We start from the raw sequence: 10,373 nt of genomic DNA, 5'->3' as shown, positions 1-10,373 counted from the left end.
TGAGTTCATCTAACTATAACGTGAGAATTTCAATGGTTTTATGCGAGTAAAACTTCCAGCTAACTATAACTGGTGTGAAACCTATGGTTTTTTCAGTGAATTTAATAGGTTTTTTAAATGCTAATTCCTAACTATAACTGGTGTGAAACCTATGGTTTTTTCAGTGAATTTCAAAGGTTTTTTTAATGCTAATTCCTAACTATAACTGGTGTGAAACCTATGGTTTTTTCAGTGAATTTCATAGGATTTTTTAATGCTAATTCCTAACTATAACTGGTGTGAAACCTATGGTTTTTTCAGTGAATTTCATAGGTTTTTTTAATGCTAATTCCTAACTATAAGTCTCACTTTATAAGTAAAACTGTTAGCGCTCTAGTTGTTCTTTAGAACACTCTGGTACATTCCATTCTGTCATTGGGCTACAGTTGGGCTACATCTAGCTGATTTTTGGGCTACATTTGCTTTTTTTGTCTCTGGTGGCCATCTTTGGGCTACATTGGGCTACATTGGGCTACATTTGGGCTACATTTGGGCTCTAACATATATATAGCCCAATGTAGCACAATTTATATTTTTTTCAAAGTTAATTTTCGTAAAAACCACTTGAGAATAGCAAAGGCACATTGGGCTACCAATCCCTACTATTTTTCCCAATTTCCTTTTTTTTTTTTCTCTTTTTTTTTTTTACTATGGAGCGCTCCCGGTGCGCGCCCCTGGGAGTGCCCCGAAAAGCGTACTTTTATAAAGCGCCCCGGGGCGCGCTCCGGGGAGCGTCCCGTAAGCGCCAAAATCGTGAACGAAAACATGATCGTGACGAATCGCGTAGCCGCGTCCGCGTGAAACGCACGGCGTAAGCGCACCCGGAAGTACTCGAGCGAATACGATCGCGCAACATAGACGTCTGACGCGCTTACGCGGCGCGCCCCGGGGCGCGCCCCGGGGCGCGCAGCGTAAGCGTGTCGGGTCATGTGACCAGAAAATAACACTTTTCATTGGTTCATAACAGTTTTGGTTTCATAATGATGAAGCCCCTGGTCATTTGACCTGAAAATAACACTTTTCATTGGTTCAATAAGTTTTTTTTTTCTAAATTTTGAGAAACCCACCCATTTCTCTCACTATTGATTTGCACTTGGAGAGAGCAAGAGGTGTTTTGTGAATTCTCTACTCATTAATTTTCCTGATCTTCAGCAATGGATGCAAGGGAGTCATCCAGCAGTGATTCAGATGAATTTGTGCAAGAGGACCCTTCTCACCAGAAAACAAAGAACCACTTTATCTGGACATTTTATGACATCCCTGAAGGACAAAAAAAAGTTAATGCAAGTACTGTAACTTGTAAAATATGTGGCAGTATTTTATCTAGAGGCAATCCTCTAAAAAAATATAGCTTTGGAAATGCCAATTTAATTAAGCATGTCAACATAAGACACCCCAAAAATTATTCCAGGGAGAGTGTCAGGAAGCTGGCAGAGAATGCACGAAGAGATGGCGGCAGCACCTCCACTGGTGGAGCAACACCTTCAGGAAGAACACGTGCAAGAATGGTCCCTAATGTTCAGCCGGTCTTTGCAGGCATAACATTTTTATGCGTGGACTGTGACGAACTACTTTGTTATGGAGAGCAGAGCGTTGAACTCATTGCAATGAAGAGACAGGAACACCGATGCTCTCCCCGTCCCTACATTTTCTCATTTTTTTGCTCCTATTGAGCAGTTTTTGAATCCCTGTTTTTGTTTTTCCCCTGAAAAAAATATAAAATCGTTTTAAAAAGTATAAAAAAAATATAAAACATCAAAAACAAAAAAAAGTTCTTTTCAGAACTACCTCCAATTTTTAAAAAAATTCTATTTTTTTTTAAAAAAGTGTCATTCTTTTTTCTCCATGGTCCGCTCCCCGGTGCGCGTACCGGGCGCTCCCCCCGCGCAAATCAAAAAAAACATTTTTCTTTGCCCTGTGGGGCCCTTTTATGACCCCCACAACAAACCAAGGTGGTCAGGGGGGGTGTACCCTGCCCCCTTTTGCTCAATTCCCCCTTTGATTTTTGTTCCACCTCAATCCTACTGAGGTACAAGATGGCGGCCGCTGCGGACTGTTTCGAATGTTTACAGACACCCAAGAGCCAATCAGCTTTCCACGCGCAAGTCGCGTGGCGCGCCTGGAGCGCTCCCTGGTGCGCGTACCGCAGCGCGGCTCTAGATATATATATTTTTTTGAACCTAAATTACTAAAAATCCACTGGAGCACATATCTTAAGACATAGCAAAGGCACATCGGGCTACCAGTCCCTACAATTTTGCCAACTTTGGTGGAAATCCATTCAGCCATTCGGGCTAAAAGTGAAATCGACCGCCCTATGGAAATTAACATGGGGAAAACGCATTTTGGGACCCCCCTTTTATCTCGGCTCCCGCTTGACGCATCCCCCTCAAACTTTCAGGGAAGGACCGGAGCACCGCGAGGCCATTTTGAGGAAATTTTCAGGCAGATTCGTCAACCGGCGCCAAAGTTATTCCAAATAGAATTTTGAGATTTAACATTGAAAAAAATCCTATGTATATATATATATATATATATATATATATATATATATATATATATTCGTAAAGATTCGTCAAACAACGCCAAACTTATAAGCAAATAAAAAAAAATGTTTCCTGTGGAAACTTGGTGCTAACTAAAACTATCTAAATATATATATACCAAGACCGTAAATAAAAAAAAATTCCTGTAATCTGGATTGATGTGGCTCGTACTCATTTTGATCGGTAAAACTGCCTGTTGCATATATATATATATATATATATATATATATATATATATATATACAACCAATTGCATACTGAGCAACCAAGCAATGTGAACACACATAAGAAATAGTTTTTGAGCACTGTCACTTTAATACTCACGGTGAAGAGAAAAAAACACAAAAAAATTGTATTCAAACAGTCATGTGACTTCCAAGCATGCCATGTGATCAAGGCTCTATGGAGTTGAAACGCGTTATGGCTGACTTACCTCAAGGAAAATAAAAATATTTGAATGTGCAGAGATGTGGTCCGTTCTCCTTTCTTCCAGTGATTGAAGTGCCAAAGCAGCAGTGGCAGCGGAGTGCTTTGATATTCTAAACCGGTTTTTCGCCTTCCCCGGTTGTACACGGACCCCTCCTCAACATGGGCTGACAGTGCACAAGGAAGACGCTGTCTAGCAACAGACGCCGAATCCAGGAGTATTACTGAGTTTTCAGCCCCCCAGCAGCGCAGAAACGGATGTTGTGACCTACTGAACGAAAGCCAAAGCCAAGCCGGATGGACTCGGGTCGGCGGATTTGGGAAGTGCTGACGACGGCGGCTGGAGGTAGAAGTGGCAAAGCAAGCAAAACAGTTGGTTAGAGGGGTGCACTACAGACTCGAGTCAGAGACTGCTAACTAAAATTAATTTTTAAAGCAAAGACTCTATTAACTCCATAGTTTGTCCAATATTAGAGACATTTATATTAAACCTTTGAGGCAATGTCAGCCGATACGATTAGAGATCGTGAGGCGGCTGCAAGGGCAATGTTTGATGACTTCAACATGCCAAGCACGAAGTAGATAGCCTAGAATGCACCAACGGTGGCTTAGGAATACAAGTCTCCAAAATAAATACCGGAACTTTGAAAAGTTGATGAAGAGCGAACAGAGCAAGTGTTGGGAGGGTCGTTCCCTCCAACGATATTTAGATGTCAGAAGGATTCTGCGCGGATTGCGCATATTAACCCCTTCACTGCGGGGGTTAATCCCCCGCTGTGCTGGGGGGGAGGGGGGCGCGCACAGCGCCCCCATGCTCATGACGAGCAGAGCTCGTCATGAGGCATGCCACTCCTGTGCTCATGACGAGCTCAGCTCGTCACGGCCACACCCGTTCCTGTGGAACGCTCAGCACAGCAGGGGAATTATCCCCGCATGCGAGCGTTCCACGGCTCATGACGAGCTGAGCTCGTCATGAGCACCGGAGCCCCGTGGCTCATGACGAGCTCAGCTCGTCATGAGCCTCGAAGAGGTTAATTGCCCCAAGCTACGAGACGCCAGACCCACAGATAATGAAGGAGTGGGCAGAGACGAATCTGGAATCATCAAGGAGACTCATGATTTTGTAAGTTAAATATGCAGAGTCGGATCGTCTGAAGTTACAAGAGCAGATAGACACTCTAACCAATGAAATAGAAACCATGGGGTAGAGTGAAGAAGGGAAAAAACAGAGAGGAGATGACACAGCGCTTAAATAAAGAAGACAAATTAAGGGATCGCAAAACATGCAAGTATCATCGGGACAAAGCCGATTAGGAATGCGGATGCATTTTTACCTTTTCCAGAAAATATGAAAATATCTAAACATAGTGGAAATTCGCAGATGCCATCCAAAGGTAAAAACAGTTCCAAACAAATCATGTAATCCGCTTCAGATATAAGCTCGGCAATCGAAAGTGAAACCGAAGCTGAAAACCGAAATAAGAGAGTCGCAGTTGTCATTTCTCTCGCTGAAGAACTTGATTTTTTAGTCGAGGAAAGAAAACAAACACTTCGACCAAAAAGACAACAACAACAACAACCAACAAGAAAACAGCCAAGCAAAGAGAAAGGAGAAGGGCAAAACAAAGGAGAACAAACCAGACGGTACCAAACACTTCAATGGAACCACAAATGAAGGAGATACATGGCAATACAAAGAACATCACAGTAACCAATTTGACAACGATTACTTTAAATTCAGTAGAAATACAATTGCTCTCACTAGGACTCTCCTTGTTCCCAGAAAGTTCATTTAACTATGCTGCAACTAGGGTGGATGTGTACAAGGCAATAAGAAAGTTAAAGCTCCAAAAATATCACTTAATCAAAGCAGCAAGTGCTGCTAAACATATACCTACATCTCCTCCTCTCAGTTGTTCTCCCTCTATGGATTAACCGATGAAGACATGCCACTCTTCAAAGACATGCAAGCACTGGCATCCTCTTCTTCTGAATAAAACAGACAGATGGCAATCAATGCAACACGCAAAGACGATGCAAATGTAAATACTAAGTTCAAACCACGTTCAGTTTATGTTCCAGTCATGCCTAGAGATGCCATAGATGCATACAATGAACACATTATAATGGGACTTAAGGATTTAAATATCAAAGTAAAAAAAATGAATAAAGATCCCCAAAGGACGAAAAGGAATAAACAGAGAATTCAATATCAACAACTAATGAAAAAACTGTCAAGCAATAATTATATCATCATAAGGAAGACTGACAAGGGCGGAAATTTAGTAATTTGGGCAAAGGAAGATTACAATTAACCCTGGGCGAAGCACTACGCTACGCTCGCAGAGTTTGCGAAGTTTGTGCAACTTCGCACTACGCAAGCTGCACGTAGCTCAGTGCGAACACGCATAGTGCAGCGTAGCGTAGTGCAGCGCTCATTTTTTGCTTGTTCGCGGTCCTGAACGTCATGTTCGCGACCGCGAGCAAGCAAAATGACATCCCGGCGCATGCTCGCGACCGCTCTCAATGAGAAACTACCAGTTCGCGTTGAGAAAGCTGCAGCTCGAGTAATAATCTACTTGAGCAGCAGAAAACTACAGCTCGCACTGTGCAAGATGCCGTTTTCAATGATTGCACAGTGCCGGATGCTTGTCCGCACTGTGCAATCATTGAAAACGCATCGTGCACAGTGCGAACATGCTACTACGCAGCTCGCGTAGTGCTACGTGAAGTTCGCGTAGTGCGAATTGCACTTCGCGCAGCTTCGCGTAGCGCTACTTCGCGAACTACGCCCACCCTTAATTACAATAAAAAAGCACTAAGTCAACTCACAGACCAACAATGCTACTGTAGAATTGACTAACTAATACTAAAGGCAACATACAATAGCTGTTACAGCAAACTTAAGGCCTGGAGGAGCTTTGGGCTAATCAATAAAGACGAATACTAACGCAGTTATCTACTTTATACTCAAATTACACAAAAACCCTACTAATCCTCTTGGACGTCCAATCATCTCTGCTATCAATAGTATATAGTATATAGATTATTTTCTTCAGGAGTACGTACAAGTGTTGCCATCATATTTGAGAGACACTGCCGACTTCTTAACAAAGATACAGAATTTCCAGTGGCAACAGGGGTACTTATTGATAACTATGGACATCTCTGCTTTATATTCGAGCATCAATCATAAAGATGGTCTGTGGGCAATAAAATACTACCTGGGAAAAATAGATGCCAAGCATGAACCACATAATCGGATGCTAATTGATATGATTGACTTTTGCCTCCACAATATTTTTTTTTGTTTCAGAGCACAGTTTACCAACAGTTGCGGGTGTAGCTATGGGGGGCAGTTTCTCCCCCAGTTACGCCTGCCTTCATATGGGCTGGTGGGAGGAATTGGTCCTCCGTAGAAGTTTAGCTAACACCTTACAACGGAAAGTAAAATGTTGGTGGCGATACATCGATGACCTGTTTTTAATATGGGATGGCTGAGAAACTGAGGCTAAACAATTTATTGATGAACTGAACATGAATGAGATTAATTTGAACTTTACATCTGACATCAGTGCTGAAAAGGTATATATTGAGAAAGGGCAAATTGAAACCAAAATCCACAGAAAACCCACAGCAGTAAATTCGGTGCTAAGTGCAACCAACCAGCACCCCAAACATCTCATGCAAAGTATCCTCTATGGTGAGATGATCCGACTAAAAAGAATCTGCAGTACGGAAGTCGAACTAGTCAAGGTCCAACAGATTAGTCGGTCGCGATTTCTCAAACGAGGATACACTAAAAAATGTATAGATGCGGCAATCCAGAAAAGTGGGCTAGTGAACAGGAATACCCTTCTGAAAGTCAAAACCACAGAGTCACCAATGACACAATCCGAACCGAGACCTATACCAATGATAATCGGATACAGTAAGCAAAGCAGGGAAGTCAACTGCATTATACAAAAGAATTGGCCCTTAGTAAAAAATGATTCTATCTTGGGTCCCACACTACCAACCAGACTCTCCATCACTAACAGGAGAGCACCTAGCATGCGCAACAAGTTGGTACAGAATAATCCTGTAGACAAACCAAACGGTAATTGGTTAAGCCAAAGAAAGGGCTTTTTCAAATGCAGAACGTGTAAAGCGTGCCAATTTGGCATTAATACATCAACATACAAAACTGCATTTAGTGAACAGGAATACACTATTGATAAAGCCCTGTCATGTAAAACTGAATACGTAGTGTATGTTCTCTTGTGCTCCTGCGTACTCAAGTACGTGGGAAGTACTAAGCTGCAGGGGCACAAGAGGATTTAACAACACATAAGAGCGATAACCAACAAAGACCCTGTATATCCCGTGGCTCATCACTTCATGGAACACCACCAATCAGACCAAAAACATCTCAAGTATTATATTATAGATTGTGTTCCATTTAGCAGTCGTGGCGGCAACAGAGAAAAGACACTAAGACAGTTAGAAACCCGCTATATCTTAGAATAAGATTTAAAAAAATCCTGACGGTCTGAACGTCACAGAAGAGTTGCACACTTACCTGTAAAATGCCCAAGACATAAAAATCAATAGGCTTTGACTTTTAAAACCATCTCTATTTTATCCTTCCCCATGTACACTCTCCGGCTCTCCTTCGTCTTCTTTTTCATGACTCCTAATCTAGTATTCATTTCATTATAAAAGGAATTTTTTACTTTTTAAAAAATTTAAGTAGTAACATATCTGAGCTACAAACTGTCATATAGCAGTCAAATTGAACCTCACAACATACAGATGTTGATTCAAGATATAAGTTACATCTTGGTGTGTTTTTAAAATTTTACAGATATTTTCAAATATCTAATTGACAAAGGCTTTTGTCAATAAAGTTTGTTGGTGATTTGCACACATTTTGCACTAATTTGCCCCAAAATGCTTGTCAGCTCAGATGCCCAATGGATGATTCAAAGACACCATTGTAGAATACAAAGATGACAGGGCCTAGGCTGTCTTATGTCCCATTGGCAAGGTTTTAGGAATGTGTTGGATTTTGATGATATAAATATCATCTGTCTAAATAGTGCGATAGTCAAAGGCACAAAAACTGAGGAAATGGGATTAACTAGGTATTTATACCAGGATTGTTTTTAATACACTTTTGTCTCGTCTCCAATCATGGATTGTATGAAAGTCAAAATCGCTATTTTTATATAATATGTCCTATTTACATATACATCATGGTGTTTATATTTATATACATATTTATTTATTTATTTATTTATGTACTTGAGTAAATTAATATACTGTTTGCACTATTTTGCACAATTGACTGTAAACAAACAGATGCCATAAGTCATCCACACCCTTAAAATTGTGAAGAAAATGAAGGGGCAAATCAATGTCCAGGTATTTATACCAAGATACAACCAATTGCATACTGAGCAACCAGGCAATGTGAACACACATAAGAAATTGTTTTTGAGCACTGTCCCTTTAATACTCACAATGGAGAAAAAAAACACACAAAAAATGGTATTTAAACAGTCATGTGACTTCTAAGCGTACTATGTGATCAAGGCTCTACGGAGTTGAAACGCTTTATGACTGACTAACCACAAGGAAAATAAAAATACTTGAACGTGCAGAGATGTGGTCCGTGCTCCTTTCTTGCAGACATTGAAGTGCCAAAGCAGCAGTGGCAGCGGAGTGCTTTGATATATATATATATATATATATATATATATATATATATATATATATATATATATGATTACAGCAAAGTTTTCTTCGAAGGAAGACACCGCACACCACCTCAAATGTATGACTTGATGTTTATTTCTTGTAGGTTCCCCACCTACGCGTTTCAGACAGGTAAACTGTCCTTGATCACGGTTAGTAACCGTGATCAAGGACAGTTTACCTGTCTGAAACGCGTAGGTGGGGAACCTACAAGAAATAAACATCAAGTCATACATTTGAGGTGGTGTGCGGTGTCTTCCTTCGAAGAAAACTTTGCTGTAATCATTGATTTGCGAGGGTGTCCCGAACCTCGCCGCCTGCACCAGCTTTTGGCCGCTCCTCTCATATTGGGACGTTTGCTGCAAAAAAAAAAAATAAAAAAAAAATATATATATATATATATATATATATATATATATATATATATATATATATATATATATATATATATATATATATATATGCTCATTGCACTCTTTAGCGGCGCGTCAGTCATTTTGGCATAGAGACCACACCTCCCACTTAACAATATGAGCCCTCCAATGGGCGACTTAAATGTGTCTGCGTTGGTTTGTGGGTCTTGTAGTGTGTGCTTCAGTTATGTGCCGCTGTCTGAGCTGTTTCAAGCCCACCAATGGGCCTCCACTCGCACATCCGGCTTGTCAATCCTCCGTACACCATAGAAGAATCCCGTGAAGCCCTGCCGCGTCCCCTCATCTTTTTCTAACTGGGAAAGGAAGTTTTGGACATAATAGCGTGAGACCAATGACACGCAGAGGGGAGCCTTCCTTAAGTGGTCTTCCAGTAGTGTTCAGGGTTCATTGGCGTAACCCAGACCACCCCGCACCCGACGGAAGCAAAGGCGTTGCTGCCAGTTGACAGTCCGTGACACACACGGAGAGAACACGTTACTTTAACGATGTCTCCAAGCTGAGCCAACGGAGGAACTGCGAGGCTGGAAGCGCAGGGGCAGGAATCTATAATCACTCGATACAGTTCCACTATCCCAAGCCGACCACCCTCTAAACTCAGCCTCTCACCTTGAGAATAGAAAACACTCCGGCTGTGTAGTGAGCACTCCTTCATGCTGAGAACCAATTGCATGCTTGAGCATGCAGTCCTTAACCATGAACTGGGAGGAGCGCTCAGGTACAAGATGCGGTGCAGGTGAGCCCCTCACTACTTCAGAGGAGGGGCATAACGAATAAAACAAGAAAAGACAACCTTGGGAGTACAACAACGGAGGCATCTGATGAGGCTACCGCCGAAACGCGTCTTGCCGTACACCATAGAAGAATCCCATGAAGCCCTGACGCGTCCCCTCATCTTTTTCTAACTGGGAAAGGAAGTTTTGGATATATATACATATATATATATATATATGTATATGTATATATATATATATATATATATATATATATATATATATATATATATATATATATATATATATATATATATATATATACGAACAGAATCTTCATATCAGCAAACTCCTGCAATGAAGACACGAACCCAAGGCTGCAGTAAGGGAGATTTATTTCAACCTCTCAGGCGACGCGTTTCGAGCAATATATATATATATATACTAGCAGCCCGTCCCGACCTTGTTTGGGAGCATTT

This window comes from Lissotriton vulgaris, chromosome 5, assembly GCF_964263255.1.
Source record: "Lissotriton vulgaris chromosome 5, aLisVul1.2, whole genome shotgun sequence".
NCBI lineage: Eukaryota > Metazoa > Chordata > Amphibia > Caudata > Salamandridae > Lissotriton > Lissotriton vulgaris.
The sequence above is the reverse complement of the archived record's forward strand: the minus strand, read 5'-3'. Positions refer to the sequence as shown.